The sequence below is a fragment of the Protopterus annectens genome, chromosome 13.part0 (genome assembly GCF_019279795.1).
Source record: "Protopterus annectens isolate FY-2018-M chromosome 13.part0, PAN1.0, whole genome shotgun sequence".
Lineage (NCBI taxonomy): Eukaryota > Metazoa > Chordata > Ceratodontiformes > Protopteridae > Protopterus > Protopterus annectens.
In genome coordinates, this window is record NC_056747.1 from 1268231037 (window position 1) to 1268253014 (window position 21978).

Genomic DNA, 21978 nt, shown 5'->3' on the forward strand with positions numbered 1-21978 from the left:
AGTGTGATGATCCAAGAAATGTAAGCAGCTGTAAATGACATATAACTGATAGTCAGACTTGTACATAGTCAGAGAATGTACATGCAAACATACCTGTCATCCCAGCATCTCACCCAAAGTGTATGACAGCAGTCAGCAGTCTCAAAACATGTATTAACACCTGCATCTTGTCAAGCCTGTACTTAAGACACAGGTCCCGTACATACTAATCTACAAACATACCATTGTACAATATAACGCCATTGGGTAGTGTAATAATACATTTAAGAGACAGACCACTGCAGTGACTACAAATGTTGTGAAAACTACAAGGATTTATTAGTTGTTAATTGAACTCTCTCTCTCTTACCCTACCATATGTGCAAAAATAACCGATTTACACAATTCATTTGGTATGTCTACACTCCTAACCTTTGTTAGGACATATGTCCTATTGGTTCATAAATATTCACATTTGTTTCTATGCATGTGCCATGTTAAAATACTCCCATATTGGTGTCTTGTTGCCATCAATGAAACCTGCATGTTGTAATGGCCATTGTTTACCCATATATGCATGTGTTCTGCCTGCTCTGCAACTATGTTATATCTGGTGCCCTGGGTAATGGGAATACCTATGCATGCTGTTATAACTAATCGTGAATGCTGTTGACTATTACTAACCCATATCTGCCTTAAACATGCTACAGCATAGCTCGTATGGGAAGTCCGGTCCCAGCGGACCCACCTGTCCCACCTCAGCTGGCCATGGCACCGGGCACCAGCACATCTGGGGCCCAGCCTGGGACCTCCTCGTCCATTGACCCTGCACCACCTTTGGGTGGAACCACCACAGGGGATGGGGCTTGCCCCCCCCCCCGAGAGAGGGAGCAGACAGGAACCTGTAACCCATGATACGGTCCGGGCAGTGGTGCATAGAAAGCTTGACAGGGAGATTCAAGACTGCCTATGCCAGCTTGAGGGCCGAGTGGCACAACTAGAGGGTGAGCCTGCCCCTCCTACACAGCCCCCAGCACAGCCACCTTCTGGGCTGTGAAGGTGCAGTGGTGACTGCCCATGGGTGAGGACCTCAGTCAACTGTATCCATTTGTGGGCTCATGGGCTTGCGACTTCCAAACACCCCTCCCTGTCCAAGGTGTCCCCCCCACATGTCATATACCACCCCTGTATGTGTCTTGTTTGTCTTGTCTGTCATCCTACCCAACCTATCCTTCCTGATCATACCTACTCTCCTTCCCCAACATCCCACTCTCACCTAAAATAAAAGAAAAAAAGGGAAATCTGTTCCCGCAAAAAAAACATGCCCCATACATAGCTGTCCATTTCGCACACATGTCCACTGGACACATGTAAACATTTCTAATTGGCATCACAACATACTATTGTTGTCCTTACCTCTCTCTCAGGGTTGTGAGCATTCAAATGTACTGCCGAATTTATTGCATATGCACAGCCGCTGTAGAAGAAATGGACAGCTATGGACCTTCCCTACACCCTTCCTGCACATCCCTAGCTACTTTGCCTACTGTCTTTCCCTCTTTGTGCCCCTTTTTCACCACTTTCCTATCACCTCTTTTTCTTTTCTTTTAAAGAAATTAGCGCATGGGGTAAGCAGGAGTAAGCACTTTTAAGCTGCAGTGAGCAGGTTTCAGCCTGTTTGTACGGGGGTAAGCACTGCCTACACAGGTTAAGAAATCAATGAGGTAACTGAGTGTAAGGAACTGTAACCAAAAGTAACCACTGCTTACCGTCAAGCAAACCCGCGCACAGCCGCTCACAACTGCTTAAACGTGCCTTAATCACTCCATATCCACCGACCCCTGTTCTGCCCAGCAACAAAATAAACAGCCTCTGAAAGGCTCAAACCCAGGACTCTGCACACCACAGCCAATGTGATTTTCCTCTAAGCCATGGCAGATATACAGACATTGGATGTTATCACAAACATATCATCCAGCACAGTCATTCAACAGTATAGGAAATGTATTCCATCATGTAGATGTGTGCGTGTGTGTGTGTTTTATGTCCAGATATAGATACATACATATAAGTAGATATATATAGATATATCAAAAACATACCATGTGACAACAAAGCATTAAAAAAGAATGAAAAGGGAAACAACTGCAACTCCTGTATTATGTAGTGGTGTTGCTCTATGTAATATCAAGACTCCCTCATAGGTTCATAGGTTCATACTAGGCTATCTGCCCTAGGGCATTTATAAGCCTAGCCAGAGTGTGTTTGGCTTTCGCCACCCATTTTAAATGAATATTGCTATGCCCTTTTTCGAGGTTAGTATACTGTGCCTCTGTCTAACAGTGACACAGAAGTGATACCCGGGGTAAACCTACGATCTCCAATCCACTCATCAACATTCCTCTTGAAGAAAGTCAATGAGGGACTCTGCCTAACCTGGACTGGGATTTTATTCCAGAGTGAAGGGAGCCTCTGGGTTATGAATCTTTCCCTCCAGCATGTCCTATTTATTTCAGTGCTGAGGTTCAAGTCTCTCGAGCGCATAGCTCGATGGGATTTGGATTTTCTGAGGTGCAGCATGTCCATTAATTCCAGGTTGGACATGCCTTTATACGTCAGGCACAGATCGCCTCTGAGCAGGCGGTATGCCACTGAGTAGAGCTGGAGTTTCTTTAACCGGGCAGCATATGGCATCTGTTTGAGCCCTTTGATCCTCTTGGTGAGGTACTTTTGGGGTCTTTCCAGTTGCTGCAGGTGTCTGGTAAGGTACATCCCAAAAGGGGCATTGTACTCAATTATGGGCCTGATGAGGGATGAGTAAAGAGGCACAATGACCTCCCCTGATCTAGATGTGAATCTCTTCATGATTAGGTGGGCTATATAAAATGTTTTTCTAACCACTTTGGCCACGTGGTTTTCAAATGAGAGATTGCTATCAACTTGGGTCACCAGGTCCCTAATTACTTCTTCCATACTTAATGGATTACCACCTATGTGGTAATTTGTGGGCACTTTGTTTTTGCCAAAGGGGATGACTATACACTTTTTGGCATTTAGCTTGAGGCCATGGCTCTGGCACCAGTTGTCTGTTTCTATGAGGCCCTTTTGGAGGATGCTTGTGTCGGCTGGAGAGTTGATTATGACACCTAGTTTGCAGTCATCTGCGAACTTGTTCAGCCACAGTCATTCTGTGTTGGCCTGTACCTCAGAGAAATATATACCGAACAAGAGAGGTCCCAGGACTGAGCCTTGTGGGATGCCACTTGTAACTGGTTTGGAGTCTGACATGGCTCCAGCAATTCTAATCATATGGGTTCTGTCCTTGAGCCAGTTTGCAACCCATCTAGTGACATAGGAGTTTATATTTAAGCTGGTGAGCTTATCTATAATGCCTGAGTGGGGTATTGTATCGAAGGCTTTTGCGAGGTCCAGGTAGGCTGTGTGGACCACCTTCCCTCGTCAATGGCCTTGGTGACTGTTTCAAAGAAATCAACCAGGTTTAAGAGGCAGGATCTGCCCTTAACAAAGCCGAACTGGGTAGGATCCAGTGTCTGTAGGTCCCCAATATCTTTATTTATGAGGTCCATGATGATCCTTTCCATATCTTTGCAGACCAAGCTAGTCAGGCTTATGGGGCAATAGTTTCCAGGATCCGTTGAGGCACCACCTTTGTGGAGAGGGACCACTATTGCTGTACACCACTCTTTGGGTACATATCCTGTAGTAAGGCTGAGATTGAACAGTAGTTTTATGTTTGGGTTTAGCTCTTCTTGGAGTTCATGTAGGACGCAGCTCGGTACACCGTCTGGTCCCATTGATGCTGTGTTTTTTGCTTTGGAGAGGACAGCTCTTACCTGAGCATCTGAGATGTCAGGGGGGCAGCACTCTGCTGGGATAGATATTTGCCCTTTTGGTGGGGAGAGGGGGGAGAAGTTTGCTCTGAACCTGTCAGCTAGGATGTTGGCAATGTCTGTGGGTTCGGTGTATTTTTTGTCATTTTGGACTAATTCTGAGCATATCTGGGAATTCCCACCCTGGTTCCAACATAACTAAAGAAAGCCTTGTGATTATCCTTAGTGTCCTGTGCAATTTTTCTCTTGAAGCTGGCCTTAGATGATTTTATGAGTGCCCATAGTTTTTTGCTAATACTGATCAGAGATGCCTTCCCTTTTGGGGATTTTGCTCTATCATGTAGTAGCTTCTTCCTTCTATTGTATAGTTTGTTTATGGCTGGGGTCCACCAGACAGGATGCCTGCCTTTGGAGGATTGGGTCTTGGTTTTATTTGGGATTGCATGATCCATGCATTCCAGAAGGTGTTCATAGAATGCGTTTATAAAGTCTGGGCCATATTTTCCACAGGCCTGGGGGCTTTGAAGGATTCCACCTTGGTTTTGAGGAGTGTGAAATTTGCTTTAGAGAAGTTTTTCACTGTGGTTTTCTGGGCAGGGGGTGGGGTCGGGATGTGAATATCCAGTGAGATTAGTTTATGGTCTGATCTTACCAGTGAGGGATACACTTCTGGTCTGGAGCATAGAGCCCCCATGTTGGTGATGATCAGGTCCAGTATGTTTTCCCCCTCTTGCGGGAGTGGTAACAAGTTGTTCCATAGCATTTGAGTTTATAAATTCTAGGAACCTTTGGGCTAGGGTGTTGGAGCTAGAGTAATGCTCCCAGTCTATGTTTGGGTAGTTGAAGTCGCCCAATATAATGGTGTTTGGAGAGACCTTCATATTTTCCAGTGCTCTCAGGAAGGCGGAGTGGGGTTCCTGGGTTTGGGAGGGTGGTCTGTAGCAGGCTATAAACTGGAAGGCAGTTTTACCCACTATTAGTTGCACATGGATAGTCTCTGATGCTTCGTGCTGTGCCACCAACCTGGAGGTGTGGGTATCTTTGACGGATATTGATACTCACCCTCCTTTTGTGGTTCGGTCCAAGTTTTGGGGCAGAAAAGCATGGCATGAGGTATAACCTGGTAGTGCTGGGGTGCTCTCGGGAGCCTTGAACCAGGTTTCTGTTACTGCACAGATATCTATGTTCTCCATGCTAAGGTGAGTTTTGAGTGCGTGCATCTTGAGGTTTAGATTTCTGGCGTTGAGTAGCATTACTCTTAGTTTCTTATCCCTTGTGATACCTATGGAGGTGGGATTGTCTTTTGAGCCTTGCCTAAAAAAGGCACTATGGGGGTGGCAAGAGCCTTTGCCAATATCCGAAAGCCCAGGGGTGACAGATGCAAGCTGTCCCTAGTGAAGCATCGTGGCTTGTCGAGCATGTCATCCCAGGCTGACAGGCATTGGATCCCCTTTGAATGACACCAATACTTAAACCAATTGTTGAAATTGATCATCTTGTCTTCATATTGTGGCATCATTCTTGGTGAGGGTAAGATGCTATTCAAGGTCAGGGTCATACCGGCCTGGGCTACATGCTCAGAGAGCTCCTCTATGTCTCTTTTCATGTAGTTCAGGGAGGTACGTCTCAGGTCATTCACACCAGCACGGACAATGACTGAGTCATATTTGTACTTGCCTTGGAGTGACCTGAGTGCTTGTGTTATGTGGCGGATCCTAGCGCCCAACAGGCAGCTCACCGTGACCTTCTCCTTGTTCAGCCTGGTGAGCGAGACGTCAGTGTGCCTGACGATAGAGTCACCTATTACAAGTGTATCAGGTGTGTTTTTTAGCCTTAAGGGCTGTGACTGTTCGGCACACTGGCTTTGTGAGCTATGTGTTGCACGTGTTTTGTTTTGGGGTAGCGGTTGCTTGGGTGTCTGCTTTGGAGGTCTCTGCTGCTTAGGCAGATTTTTATTTAGAGCCTCCGAGTATGTTTTTGTGTGTTTATGTGTTTGGTTTGCTGTCGTGGTAGGTCTATGTGAGACTGAAATTGTAGTGAGTGTGGTTTCCTTCTCCTCCTGACTGGTTATGCCAGTACTGAGTTGAGAGAGCTTAGGTTCATAGGTTCATAGCCTCCAGTTTGGCTATATGGTTGCATCCCTCACATGGGCTGGAATTTGTTGGGAGGAGGAGAGGGTTGTCTGTGTACATGAGGCAGTTGTAACATTGCCTCAAGATTCCCAGATTCACCAGCTGGACCAGAGAGGAGATTGACAACTGACCTTTGGACATGCTAGAATAGTATTGGGAATTCCTTTATAATTGAAAAAAAGGGCCAATGGGGAACAAGGTACTCAAGGGGAGTTTGTGAGGGTGTAGTGCTTTTAATTTTTTAGTGCTGACTTATATAATTGCTTTAGTGAGCAAGTGCCAGGCTTTAGAGTAGGAATAGGGTGTTTATTATGAGAACTAGATCAGTTCTAAGGGAAAAAGTGAAGAGCAGACTTTGTGGAGCCGAAAATGGTTTAAACCCAATTAAGCGGAGCTGCCCGATGCTGCGCTATGCGCAAAATCACGCAAAGCAGCGCCAAAGCGGGTTTTATAATGGGGGACTTAAAAGAGCTAGAAATTGGCCCGAAACTGCCAATAGACTACCAAATTCTTGTGCTGGGAACACTCCTCCAGGGATAGATAGGCTGCTCTAAGCTCCCCACTGCCACTGGTGAACAAAGAAGCCTCCCTCTATCAAAGAAAGGAAATGGGCAACACAGGAACTTTCCAAAAGTCCAGAATACAGCAAAGCCTGTATTTGGACTACTCTAGGTCAGGAAAGATGGGAAACAAGGATCATTTTTTTGTTTTTTTTCTTTTTTGCAACAAACAGCAGGAAAATGCAATAAATATGTAACACAGGCTAGTGCACTTGTTACAGACATGTGTCATTAATACACGCAAACATTTGTACATTGGCCAAATACATTACTTTGTGCATTTTATTTACATTAACAAAACAGTTCCTGTCCAATCATGATGTGAGAACAGTACTTTTGGAAGGTGCTGTGTGCTACACCATCATCATTAAAAAGTTAAATGGGGTAACCATAGAGGGACCGGTAGTGTCGTGTGTACAATGGGGTCGTCTGCATCACGTGTACCTGGAACCTGTAGGAGTCATGTGCATACCAGGATCGTATGCCTGAGAGATGGGTGAGGACAACAGAAGTATGTTGTGATGCAAATTAAAAAGATTACATGTGTCCAGTGGACACATGTGTGAAATGGACAGCTATGTATGGGGCAAAAGTTGTTCTGGGAACAGATTGGTCTTTTGTTTCCATTTTCATAAGGTGAGAGTGGGATGTTGGGGAAGGAGAGTAGGTATGCTCGTGGAGGATAGGTTGGGTAGGATGACAGACAAGACAGCATACAGGGGTGGTAATTGACACATGTGGGGGGGATACACCTTGGAATGGGAGGGGTGTTCGGCATTCACAAGCCCATGAGCCCCCAAATGGAAACAGTGGGATGGAGGTCCCCACTCATGGCCAGCCTCCACTGCACCTTCACAGCCACAAAGGTGGCTGCACTGGGGGCTGTTTAGGAGGGGCAGGCTCACCCTCTAAATATGACAGTCTGCCCTCGAGCTGGCGTATCTGGCCTCAAAATCCCTTATTGATCCCCCTATGCACCACGTCCTGGACTGCACGATGGCTGACAAGTTCCTATCTGGACCTGCTCCCAGGGGGACAAGCCCCATCCTCAGTGGTGGTTCTACCAGAAAGTGGTGCAGAGCCAACAGAGGTGGAGGCCCAAGCCTGGGCCCCAGACATGCTGGTGCCCGGTGCCATGGCCAGCTGAAGTGGGACAGGTGGTTCAGCCGGGACCTCCAGTCCCATACAACCTATGGTGTTACTGTTTTAACACAGATATGGCTTAGTAACAGTCAGCAGCATTCAGGATTACTTATAACAGCATGCATAGCTTTGACCATCAACCCAACACAACAGATGGCATACATTTACAGAGGGAGCACAGCACCTGCATATATACTGCATAACATTTGTACAAAGAGTAGATGACTTGTGATGGCAGCTATGAACAGTGGCCCATTATTGGCATGTCACTGTGATAACCTCAGACAGTGAATGTCATACCACTGTTTCGTGTGACGTATGTCAAATCAGGGATGTGATGGCAGCACCTCTCATCACTATCACCATGTACTGATGGCAATCCTGACACTATGCTTCTGCAGTTCACAGATGTGTGTTCTGTGAGTAACACAAGAAACAAATGGTTCCACATACTGACCAGTCCACAGATGACCCTACAGATGGGAATTTCCTCACAAACAGAGCACTGTCTTGTCAGTTATGAAAACATGCAGACTAGCCATTACCACACACAACCTGTTAAATTGGCAGTAGTCTCAATGAAGCATAACTACACTTGCATGCTGTAGTCATGTCTAGCACATCACCTGTCTGTCTTTAGGCTATTTTGCACTGTGTATGTTGTTTGAGAAATATCCAGATTTCATCTGTGATGCTGTTTATCAAACACCAGATCCAGGTTCCACTCACAGCGACTGTCATGGGCAAACACCAACATGATGTTCCTAGATATTTTACTGTGTTTCCATGCAATTGGCTATGGGAATGTCACCACACCTGTTCCACATGCAATCAGCTAGAGGAGGACTGCAATAGGTGCAGAGGCCATCACCTGATCATGACCATCACTTACAAAACACAAGCTGCTGCTGAGCTGGTGTACAAGTCCACATCCACCAGAGAGTGTGTGTGAGGGACAGACAGAGGCAAAGTACATCAGAGAAGGGCTGGGAGACTAAAACCTAAGCATCGTTTGTCACACACCTACCAGTACAGGGGTTCAAACCCCTGACTGACTAGCCATTACAAGTGCATTCAGTTGCTCCATGTGCCACATAGCTGACATGTTGGTGTGCTGTAAGAACATATATGTGTGCTGGTGAGTGACTTCTGCAACAGAAATATAGTAGACATACATTAGGTGTAGCACACATGACTGTCCACATGAGCAGATGTCATTGTCAACATAACCACACTCTCTATGGGACTCAGACACATTGACACACTTTGGCAGGCTCACAAATACACTTCCTAACTACTAAGTTTGCCACACTGCAGTAATTCACAGGTATTACATGCACCACAGGAGCTATCCTTTGGTTCTATGGGCTAGGACACGTGAACGTGTCTGAAATCAGTCAGTATGCCAATGGGAGTTATACTGGGTGTGACAGTGGTTGGGAACATCATACCCCACATGCAGGCACAAGGTGCCAGTACTGACATGCATGTGTGCATTGCTTCATGGGTGTGTAGTGTTTGGCTGTGCAAGATGGCTGTACAACACTGGGTGAGGGGTAATCCTTGGCATCAGGCCACCTGACAATGATCTGCAGTGTGGTTCAGGGGTGTAGTGTAGTGTTTGCAATGTCCCACACAGATGGGTATTGTATGACCTGTCCTTTCATCCTGGTTATCATTGTGTGTGGCCATTCCTTTGCAATGCATGCCATGTCTGTGTTTGATAGTCCTTGACATGGACAATGCCTGGGATGTGCACATCCCACAATAATGTACAGTGACATGTTTAAGTGTACCTGGTTTGCCTGGCACATGTTGTGTACACTGTTATCATCAGATGTGCCAATACTGGTCTGTGCCAATACTGGCCTGATGTGGCAGGACCTGCTAATAGACAGCAGGTTGACCCTGCACCTGCAATGATAGCATGATACAGGTATTCCCTCGTGTCAGTGGCATCTGTCCATACAGGGCATGTGTGTAAGGCATTGTACGTCCTTTGTGGATCACATTTGATGGCACCACATATGTTGCAGCCATCCAGTGGGGAACATAGTGAAGGTGCATTGTCCGCAATTATCTGCCTATTGTACTGTTGGACAGGGTGCCATGTCCTCTGTGGCCCACTGCAATCACACCATGCCTACTATCTGTCAGCAAAGTTCAGGGTACTAGCAACATAGCGGGATATTCTAGGCAAGTGTGTTTGTGTATGACACATGGATTCAGACCATATTCTGGGTAATAGCAGGGTTGCTTACTGTGTTCACCAGGCAATGTAGGGGTATGGCTTGCCAACCCAGTCTCTTGGCTGATTGAAATCTGTAAACCTCTAGAGGTGGACATTGTGACATATAATATGACCACTATATAGGAAAACTACAAAGCCCATTCCTCAACATTTCCAGTAGTTAGACATTCACAGCCACCTCCACACAGGCTCTGACTGTCAAACACACACACTTGCCATGTCTTGGAATACAACTCTTACCTAACTAGTTTATCACACTACAGCATTTCACAGTTATAGCACGCGCTATAGAGACTACTGGGTACTCCATCCCCAATGGTGTATATTTCAAGGAATGACTTCAGCACTTTTAGCAAAGTAGGGCATTTCAGATTTCCTGCAAATGAGAAGCCCAAAATGCATTGCTCACAAAATAGACAGTGAGACGCACACAGCTGACATGTGTGGGTACAGAACCCATGACCAAGATCTATATCACACGACTACATGAAGATGTTATAGGACACACCACAAGGATTACTAGGGAACTTGTTCCCCAGAGGTGTATTTTACAAGGTATGGCATCAGCAGGAGTACCAAAGTAGGGCATTGTAAATGTACTGCAAGTGAGTAGGGTATAATGCATTGCTTCCTACACAGAAATTGAAACACACAGAAAACATACATAACTGCCATGATTGTGGATGGATCCCTACCACAGTTCTAAATCACACTCCAGCGATACGCAGTTACAGGACGCGCTACAGAGATTACTGGGTTACAGCAGTCCCAGAGGTGTATTTCTAGGAGTGTGACATTGGCAGGGTTGCCAAAGGTGAGTATGTGAATCATAAGGAGTGTGCATACTCTAAAAGGCATTGTTCCCTTCTCAGGCAGATACACACAGTTGGCATATTTGGGATTAAAACACCTACCAAACTAGTTTATCATACTACAGCATTACACAGTTACAGGACATGCTACAGAGATTACTAAGTTACATTAGTCTCAGAGGTGTATTTCTAGGTGGGTGACATCAGCAGGATTGCCAAAGGTGAGCATGTGAATCGTAAGGAGTGTGCGTACTCTAAAACGCATTGTTCCCTTCTCAGGCAGACAGACATACACAAAGTTAGCATGCCTGGGATTAGAACACCTACCAAACTAGTTTATCACACTACAGCATTGCCCAGTTATAGGACTCATTACAGAGATTGCTGGGTTACATCACTCACAGAGATGTATTTCTAGGTGGGTGACATCAGCAGGATTGCCAAAGAAGGGCATTTCAAGTGAACTGTGAGCTGTACATGTCTTGTACCTGTGTGTACCCACTGCTTACTGTCATGAAAACACATTTACACCCACATAAAAGTGTCTTATTCAGTCCTAAATGACATTATCAGCAAGCATTGCAGGTCTTGAACCCTGGACTATGTACACCAAGGTCATTGGACTTACCACTAAGCCATCGGGATTGTATACATGCTTCATGTTTTTTATAATACACATCTTACTACAGGTATTCCACAGTACTGAAAACAAATGGGACAGTCACTTTGTGTACATATGTACAGTACCCTTGAATGTACAGTACTCTGTGAAACAACATAGACAAGTCTACATCTGTACAACTGTCATAACTAAATACATATATGCACCTATGTGATTTACACACACACACACACACACACACACACACACACACACACACACACACACAATATGCATATACACAGACACAGCTATATATATATATATATATATATATATATATATATATATATATATATATATATATATATATACATGTCTTAAAACCCTTTGTGACACAGAAGGGATCCAAAGGAACTGATGTGTACACAAAACAGAGGCATCTCTTGTTTTATAAAATTTAAATCATAATCAGTTCACCAGAGAAGGGATGGTTGTTGTGTATGTGGAGTTTGGGGTGGGGAATGATGCTTAAGGACATACACCCCAGGGATTGTGGAGTTTGGGTGGGGGAATGATGGGTATGGACATACACCCCAGTGACCACTCCTGTGCCACTGCTTGACAGTGGCACAGGAAAACAACATACCCAACTGTAGTCATTCTTGACTGTCTATTCTTTTCTATTCCTAACTATGTAATAATTTGCAGACTCCACTCACCACAGATGACTACCATGGTGTGCAGCATGTTAAAAGACATAACACATGTGTATGCCTGGCTACAGGGTAGTCACACACACGCAAACACAGACACACACACACACACACACACACACACACACACACACACACACACACACACACACACACACACACACACACACACACAAACTTGGCAGTCTTGTGCATAACACATCTTGCCTATGTAAAGGTAACTAGTATAGTGGTATGCAGTTGGGATATGTGCCACAGACACCATACAATTACACTTACTCTGATTCTGCTTCTGAGCTGGGTGACATCACAGGACTGATTACTTGCAGTGGGATGGGGGGTGGTTTAGCAGATGACAAGGATAAAGGCCAGTGCAAAAGGTGGTTTCTCTTTGGAAAGCAGCAAAGCCCAATGTCATGACAAGATGCAGACACAAATACACACACACAACCACTTGCTGACACACGCACACAGTTGCCAGTGGTTGGATCAGAACTCCTGCCTATATACAGATCACTATTACAGTACTATGCAGTCACAAGACACGGCACAGAGATTACACATTTCAAGGCAGTCAGAAAGCCCTTCTAAGAGTGAGGACAACAACAGGGATACTGACAGTTAAGCTGTACATAGCTGTAAACCTGTGTGTTTAAAGTAGGAGTCCATTACAACCTGTATGCACAAACAAGACACATCATCTGCAGATAAGACATAGGTAGGCCTGAGATGTATAGTTGTAGCACAACAAGCCCTGAACCAGAGTATGTCCATCTGTGGAATGGACAACTACTATCACTATACAGGGTTACAGTGGTCATGCTCATACACATAGAATCACAGGACTTGTTTAGATGCATTGACTCTAATTACACAAGGTGACAGTGGGCAGGCTCATACACTTAGTAGCACAGGGCTGTTTGGGATGTATGACTACAACTACACAAGGTTATACTGGGCATGCTCATACACTTAGAAACAAAGGGCTTGTTTGGATGCACTGGCTCAAATTACACAAGGTGGCTCATACATTCAGTAGCACAGGGCTGGTTGGGATGTACTCCGATTCTAATCCAGAAGGCCACAATGTGCATGCTCATACACTTACATGTACAGAACACTTTGTAATGGACCCCTATTATAAACACACAGGTTTACAGATATGTATATCTTAACTGTCAGTATATATGCACATCATACAAGTTTACTACCAGATACCTGTATGTGGCCCGTAAATTATATATCTGTGTCTGTGCTGTGTGATATACATGCATACATGTAAATGAAGTACTGACATATATATGTGAAGTATACACAATCATGCATGTGTGGATGTGACAGACAATAGGTTAACTGGGACACACAGCTGGATGCTAACTACAGCATGTGTCACACACATTGCTGACCTGAAAGACATACGTTGATAGCAGGTTTTGGACAGTGGCATTATACTTGGAACAGTGGCATGTGCAAGCATAATATATGAGCCCTATTGTCTAATGGTACTGAGGTGCAGGTGTCAAGATGACCTCTCCTGGGTGTGTTAGTAGTTGTCATTATTAGCAGGACCGCTACACTAAGTATATCTGACATTGGTCATATACACAGCATTTGCTAGTGTCCGTCACCTTAGATGTAGCATTTGATACCAACCACATTACTGCCACTCGCAGTGATGTCATGGTACAAGTGGCAACTGCCTGACCAAAACAATGAGCCAATGTCCTGCTGTAATTATGAAGTTGTCCAGTGTCTGTCATTCCGGGATGTCATGACTGAAAGACAAGCCTTTGTCACAGAGCACATGCATCCATGATTCAAGGAAGAGTGGATAATACCTAGGTTGCATTTACCCATATAGTGACATTCCAAGGCAAAAGTCCTAAACACAGAAGTAACACCCTGACACCTACAAGACAATTGCATTGGATGCTTATGCTAACCAATGCTAGATGTGTGGCTTTCGTAATCCATTTGCTCAATGTAGAACTTACAATGGGGAATACTGACATCTGTGCAGTGAGGAACACCGGGCTGAAGGCTCTGTAGTGCACAATTACACTAGCACCATATAACTCAGATCCAGACATGTGGGCCATAACACTGGTATGGGCCATTCCAGGTGGTGGTGTCCACATATTCATAAAGGCTACTCACAAGTAAAGACCACTACTCCGACATAAGTCATCACAGATGAGTCAGGTACAGGTGACCGTGGCAAAAGCTGCATTCTAGGGTGTATCCACATACATCCACCACCTTGTCCTCAGACCACCAACACACATCCATACATGTGGTATGACATAGTATGGTAGAACACCAAATAACCTTTGGTGGCCTGTACCTAGCCCTACATCAACTGTGCAAAGTACCCATGTACTGCTACAGTTGCATAATGTGTTATGCAATGCAATTATACCACTGTTTGTAACCAGGTCAGTTGTACACATACCAGAGTCCCTCGGATGTCAGCATTAACACAGTCGACTGTTGCTCTACACCAGTAAACAACACCCTCATGGTTGGGTATGACCTAAATGTACCTGCCCTGGATATGTACATCCCGCACTCATGCAACATAAATGAAAATACCATAGCTGTTGTTGTCCTTTCTACATACAGGTGGCTACATTCATTACACACATGCACATGGCAGATATGTACTGTTATCATTCAGCAGCCATGGACCTAAGTTTTGATATCTATGCTGACAGAGGTAATATTCCCTCTCTACTGGTCACCCATGACACCTATCATATCATACAACAACCCATGTGGCATGTATGTCATTAGACATGTCCAACTAATGCAATGCCTACAAACATACCCAAATAATAGAATCATAGGACCTTCACACATGGCCTGTATTGACAGACTCAGGGAAATACAGCTATACTCTGTATGTGCCTGAGTAGTTACAGGTGATATGTCCATAACATGTACAGCCATGTGTGCCCGCAGGTCCTACATATACCCCATGTCAACAATTGCAGGCCATGCATGCTGTGTGCTGTCTGGACATTAACCTTATTACCACAATAGCCAGAACATGCTGGGGTGAGATGTTTACAAGCCACAGACCTTGCACATGCTTGAATGAGTGTAATGCGTAGCTCAAACAGAGCACATTGCTGGCACTCTTCCAGTAATCATGAGGTGTGTGTGACATATATGAAGTGCTCACTGTTGACCATTACAGTGCCCTGGCTTCACCATGGAACTGTCAAGTAACAGTTTGTGGGATCATGACATGGAATATTGCTGTGTGTGTGTCTTGCTGATATGTGCTGTTGGCATGAACGTACACTTGGCTACTCAGTGAAGGTGGCTGTATGTCCTACCAGTACATGAATACAACATCCATTATGGTGTAATGCTCACCTAGGTTTCACACATGGTGTGGGGAAGGTGTGGAATGTATCCTCTTGACCTGCTAGTCCACTTACTGATGGAGACTGCATATGTGTACATGTATTGATGTGTGTTTAGACTCCATGCGTGTGCAGTGTCTGATGTTTGAAGGTGACTGTTGTCTTAGTACATCATGCTGTTGCAATACAGCCTCAACATTGACAACTGTATATGGTGACATGCTCAAAGTACAGTAAGCTGTACGTTAGGTAGGGACAGATGTTTGGGCATGACTACTAAGTGGTGGGGCTACTTTGCAGATGAAAGATTACTGAGGACAGCTCACGGGTGTGTTACAACCATTCCTACAATAACCTGTGTAACTGCTAAGCTATGGTTCTGTTAACTGAAGTGGTAGACACACAACATAGAATGCAGTAAGGGTGACACTGAAGGCAAACCTCTTGACACCTGTAACAGTAACACCTCCCCTGTGCATATATTGTGCATATATCAGCACAGGTGGTAAAGGAAAGAATCATTATGCTTTGTAGCCCGTGCAATAGTGCTGTAATTCTGTAATACCTATTATGAGATAGGCAGGTGTTTGATTCACAGTACTGGCATGTGTGGGTGTGTGTGTGTCCATATAAGTCACGTATGGTGGGGAAAACATCCCAAATGCTTTTCACTCTCCTGAACACTGTGGTAGACATCAGTACAGAGTGAAGTGAAGAAAGAAAGGCATAGGCAGGTGGTTGAATCTCACACATGTCAAGTGTCTGTATGTGTGTGACATAGGTGTATATCTTTGTGAATGCCACAGTGTGTGTGTGTGTGTGTGTGTGTGTGTGTGTGTGTGTGTGTGTGTGTGTGTGTGTGTGTGTGTGTGTGTGTGTATATATATACACATATGGCTGTCTGGACCTTGGTGTGAGGTTGTATTTTACCATAGTGAAATGTTAAGGCCCCCTCCCCCCATCCACTCAATGCAATCTAGTATCCCTGTTGATGTCATCAATCTTAGAAGGGCATTCTAACCGCCTGTAAACATGTGCACCCTGGGGTGAGGCTTGTTGTTACATAGCTGACTGATGAACCCCCACCCCGCATTCACTCACTGCAATCTAGTATCCCTGTTGATGTCCTCGATCATAGGCCATTCCGACTACCAGTACATGTGTAATCTCTGTGGCGTGTCTTGTAATTGCGTAGTACTGTAATGGTGATTTGCACATAGGCAGAGGTTCTCATCCCAACACTGGAAACTGTCTGTGAATCCCTGAGTGTGTGAGTGTGTTACTGTGTCTGTGAATCCTTGAGTGTGTGGGTGTGTCGGTGTTTGCATCCTGCCATGAGAGCAGGTCTTACTGCTTCCCAATGAGAAGCCACTTTTTCCACTAGCCTTTACCCTTGCCATCTGCTATACCACTCTTTTACTTCCTCCCCACTCCAGGTAACTATACCTGTGATGTTACCCACTATGGATGTGATGGCTCTGAACACAGTAGCTTACTACACAGCTGTCATGCTCTTGGATCATTAGATCAGTAAACATAATTGAAACTTGAGAGATTAATACTACAATGTGGAAGCTACAAAGTGCATGCAGGTATTGTCATACAGACCTGTGAGTAGTCAACATTTACAAATGGGACACTAACCACAAACACTGACATCACTCGGCACATGCAATTTCACCTGAAAGAGGAAGGCAGAACATCAAGATCAACATGCAGTTACTGTTACACATGATACATACTGTCAACCATACCGAATGCATTCTAAAACTATAATACATGGTATGTCTGTTGCCTGTCAAACACTACTCAACAATATTAATCTACAATTGTCTTCCTAGTATGTTCACCCTGTGCATCAGACCATATGAGCATGTCCCTGTACCAAAGATGTGGATGACAGGGATGCGGCACAGGCATCATCATATATGCACAGGGTGATAATGTTTGCCAGAGGCCTAGGCTGCATCATTGGATGACATCATGTGTGTGGGTTAGGGCCTTTGATATCATTGGGCGTGAGTGGATGTTATGTGTGTGTGTGTTGAGGTGCCCTACATTTGTTTCTGGTGTGTGTGTGTGTGTGTGTGTGTGTGTGTGTGTGTGTGTGTGTGTGTGTGTGTGTGTATGTAATGTATGCACACAGGTCTGGCATGTGGCTGGCCTACACTGGGGTATTATTGACAGCTGCAGACTGTACAGGACAGGTTTCACAGTTCACGGTGTCTGGCCATGGCCACGTGACCTGTGCCTGCCAGGGGTTGCACGGGCACTACCAGCCAGAGGTCCAGATTGGGTACTGTCTGATGACACGTCCATTGGAACTGTGTCCCTGTTGGGACTGTCTAGGACCATGTGCATGTGGCCTGCTGTGTCCTGGTGTGGACAGCACTGCACCAGCTGCACTGCTGCTGCTACTACCACTATGGGAGCGGACATGTGAAGTAGCATGTTCACGTAGACCTTCAACAGGTAATGTAGCTGGCCTACGTCCACGTGCCTGATGCCTCACTCCCACCAGATGTTCCAGCACAGACATTCCACGCTCGAGGATTGACATGCCACAGTCAAGGACTCCCACCATGTCACCCAGTCATCTATCCAAGACATCTGCAAAATGATGGTGAGCATTTGCAATTGCCTGGATGTTGTCAGTTAAAGAACGGACAGCAGCCCTCTGAAGCCTCAGACCTTCTCTGTTGTTCCATTCAGCACGTGCCTGTGTCTCCATTACAGCCTGAAACATGCGTCTGGTGACACCAGCTGATGTGCTTTGTCTTTCAGGGGAATGTTGGCCAGTGGTCTTCCTACGAGCAGCACTGTGCACATGCCTATGTGGGACATCAACAGTCAGTTGGCTGGGATCATGGTGTGCAGGCACACCTTCCATAGTCTCCACACTTCCCTGTTCTATGCTACCATCTGCCAGTTGTCCTTCCTCTATGGCCACTGGTGATGGGGTATGTGTAGGCAGGAGAACTGTGTGTGGGGATGAGGGGGATACAGGTGGAATGGCAACCAATGGCACAGATTCAGCCCCTGACAACCCTGCCTGTCCCTCAATCATACTTTCATCATCACTACTAGAGTCTGTGGGGACACTATCATCAGGTGGACCACAGGAGGGCAACACACCTACATCAACACCTGTGAGGGGCAGACAAGAACTGTACATTACAAGTTATACAGCACAGCACACACACAGACAGACACACAGACAGACACACAGACACACAGATGGACACATGCTATGACACCCAACGGCATGCAACATGCATGTGATATGGCAGATGGCATTCAGCTTAGACAATTATAGTGGTAGTTATCATACATCCCTGAGTTGCACACAACAGCATGCATGTGCTATAACAGAAGGCATGCACCTTACACATTTATAGTAGTAGTTAGCATACATCCCTGTGTTGCACCATTTGTGTTAGTAGCTTATGCCCCATACCTGCAACACAATGCATGCACTATGCACCATTGCATCACACTGCCATGTTTTGTGCAACATATCCCACATGTTAACAGACCATCACTGACCTTTGTGCATCTGCCACTGGAGCTTTTTGTTGACCACTGTCTCCATGTGTGAGAATGACATGTGCAGAAGGGTATGTGGAGTGAATACTATGTTTGTCTGAGCCCTAGCTTGCATATCTCCTCCAAAGCAGTGCATGTCTGTTCAACATTATTTTGCCTAACCCTGAGCTGAGTCTACAGAAAATGTGTATGTGGCTGTACACACATGTTTGACATGGCTGTCCCTGCTTTGCAATGGTGCCACAGACCAGCACAGGTTAACAGTACACCAGCCTGATGTGTGGTATATGACCTAGCCAATCACATGTAGTATGACATGTTCTTCTGCTGACGTGTTGAATGACATGCATGCATGTGTAACACAATGGTGTCCTTTCAAATATACAGTAAGGTAATGGTGTCCCAATGCAGGGACGTGTTATACTAACATGGACCTTCAGCTGACGCAATGTTGTTAGTCCACCCTGCAAATATGCAGTGACATACTGCACATTGAGCTGATGTGCATAGCCATTGCAGGTCATCATGTGGCTACACTATTGCTATACAGTGTGAGTTACAGACACAGTTCATAGCCATGACTGTGTTCTGATAAAATACATATCTAATGTGGAATGTGATCCACGTCACTGAGGTGTATACACACTAAACCCTAATGTGAAATGTGTGACACAGGTCACTGTAGGGTATACAGATGACACCCCTGCACATCTGCAACCATATTACTGATGCCTGGCAACTATGCCTAGACATGGCTAACTTAACAGTACTCCTTATCCCACATGCCATCTGTGTACCTCACACACATGAGGAGCAAACATGACAGTGATGTCTGACACCAGCAAGGTGAATGTACTGTATCTGTGGCCTGCTGTGGTTGTATGTGTATGTTGTGCAACACATGTATGTATTTGGATACTGTATAGGTGACTACTTTCATGTCGTGACACACTCAAGATGTTTAAGACATATTATGTGGTGGTTTGATGTCATGCCTACACAAGCTGTGCACAGGTCTGTATGATGTTTAGTGTTTCACATCTGCAATATCACCATTACACAAAGGCCATAGTTGTATTGGGTCGAGCCAATGTACAACAGGGTATACACACATGTACATCACTTCTACTGTGTGTGTTGCTTCATGTCTCTGGACATCCTCCATGGCCATGTGTACACATGTTTTGTCCAATGGTTGTGATGGGCATCTATGTCACAAGTCAGTGTTATCCCATATGACATACACCCATAGATGTCATATGCTCCACTGAGGACAGGGTTATGCAGACAAAGAGTGGTATGTTTGGGATGTGACATATCATGTTTTGCAGGATAGTTGAGCAGTGTTGCAGTCACCCCAGTACGTCATGGACATGTCAGATAGCACATGACATTGTGTGATATTCATAGCACGGATATAATCCACAAGGGTGAATCCTGTGGGCTGGTCATATTCCAGCTCCAAAACATTTAGAGTGTGTGCACACATATGCTCTCTGTAAAGTACTGTTTGTATTCCCCATATGTGTAATGCTGATCTGTAGTACCTGTCCCTACAGTGAACCACACCTCCACCATTGTATTCACAGTTGTCCACACATCTGGCAATGACAGTTTGTAAGGTTTAGTGTAGGTGTTTCATATAGTCTTCAATCATTCCACATGGGTAACCACTGTGTTACATTGCAGGTCTGACCAGTGTATATTAACAGGACCACCATACATTATGTGTACTTGTGTTAAATGGCCACATGGCAGATAGCATGCAATTAATATGATCTGCGCATTATCAAGCCTGGTAAATAACAATCTCACCTGCAACAGGCTGGTATCACTGCGAAATGCCAGAGGTACCTAAATAGGAGTGTCACAGCAGTAAGATCATTATCCACACCTGTGTGATAGCTACAGGGTGCAATGTCCATGTTAGTACATAAGCCAGTACAATAGACTATACTATGGAGTATGCACATCTGTGCATACATAGAGTAGCAGACTATAGTATGTGTTGTGTGCATACATGCCTTGCATATGATGTTACATTACATACTGTACAGTAACACATGTAACTATATGAAATATAGTTGTGTTATATGTGCAGTAGTGACTTACCAGGCAACTCCTGGCTCAGTGGTTGAGAGACACCCACCTCCACAATACCAGCTAAAGCTTGTAGATGGAGGCCTGCAGGCATCCCCAGGTTGGCCAGTAGCTCCTCGGTACATGTGAGTGGGGGCTGGGTGAGTGGCCCCCCACCTGTTGTACCTTGTTCCCTGGCGATTGCATTAGCATGCTGTTTCACTCATCTTATGAGGTCTGTGCAGTGTCGGCGCACCTGCTGATAGGTGCGATTGTGGCCGCCAGCATCATTTACCCTCCTGCAGAGTTCCTCCCACTGGGCATCCCGCTGCTGTGCATCCTGTGGCACATGGCTGAAGAATGTTACATGGTTGTCGAGGAGGTATGGGATGAGAGGACCTCATCCTCCAAGCAGGTGTATGGTGGCAGCCTGGCACGCGGCATACCTGGAAGACATAATGATGGAGACAGGTCACAGTAACTCACAAAGAAGTACAGAACATACATGTGTATCACATTTATTAAGATTACAAATATGTCTTTGCAAATCTACATAACACTAACACCACTGACATGTTTAACTCACACACATTTGACACTTACTGGTGATTTGATGTTATCAACATATATGTGTGTGTCAAGTGATGACATTGCTCATACTCCATGTGGATGTCTTGATGTGGGCATGTATGTTTGCCTGTACTGGTGTCTTTACCTATCAGCACATGCCTGTATGTGTTCACATTAATGCAATAGACCTTAATGCTGTGTATATGTCACATATATAGTCATACACAACCTTAAGGGACATGACTTGTGACCCTGCAGACTTGCTCACAGAAAGTTTTACATGTATGCGTTTTGCCATATACATCTACATGGCACTGCACAGCTGTTTAGCATCCTGCCATGTATTACCCATGGTGCACATGTGAAA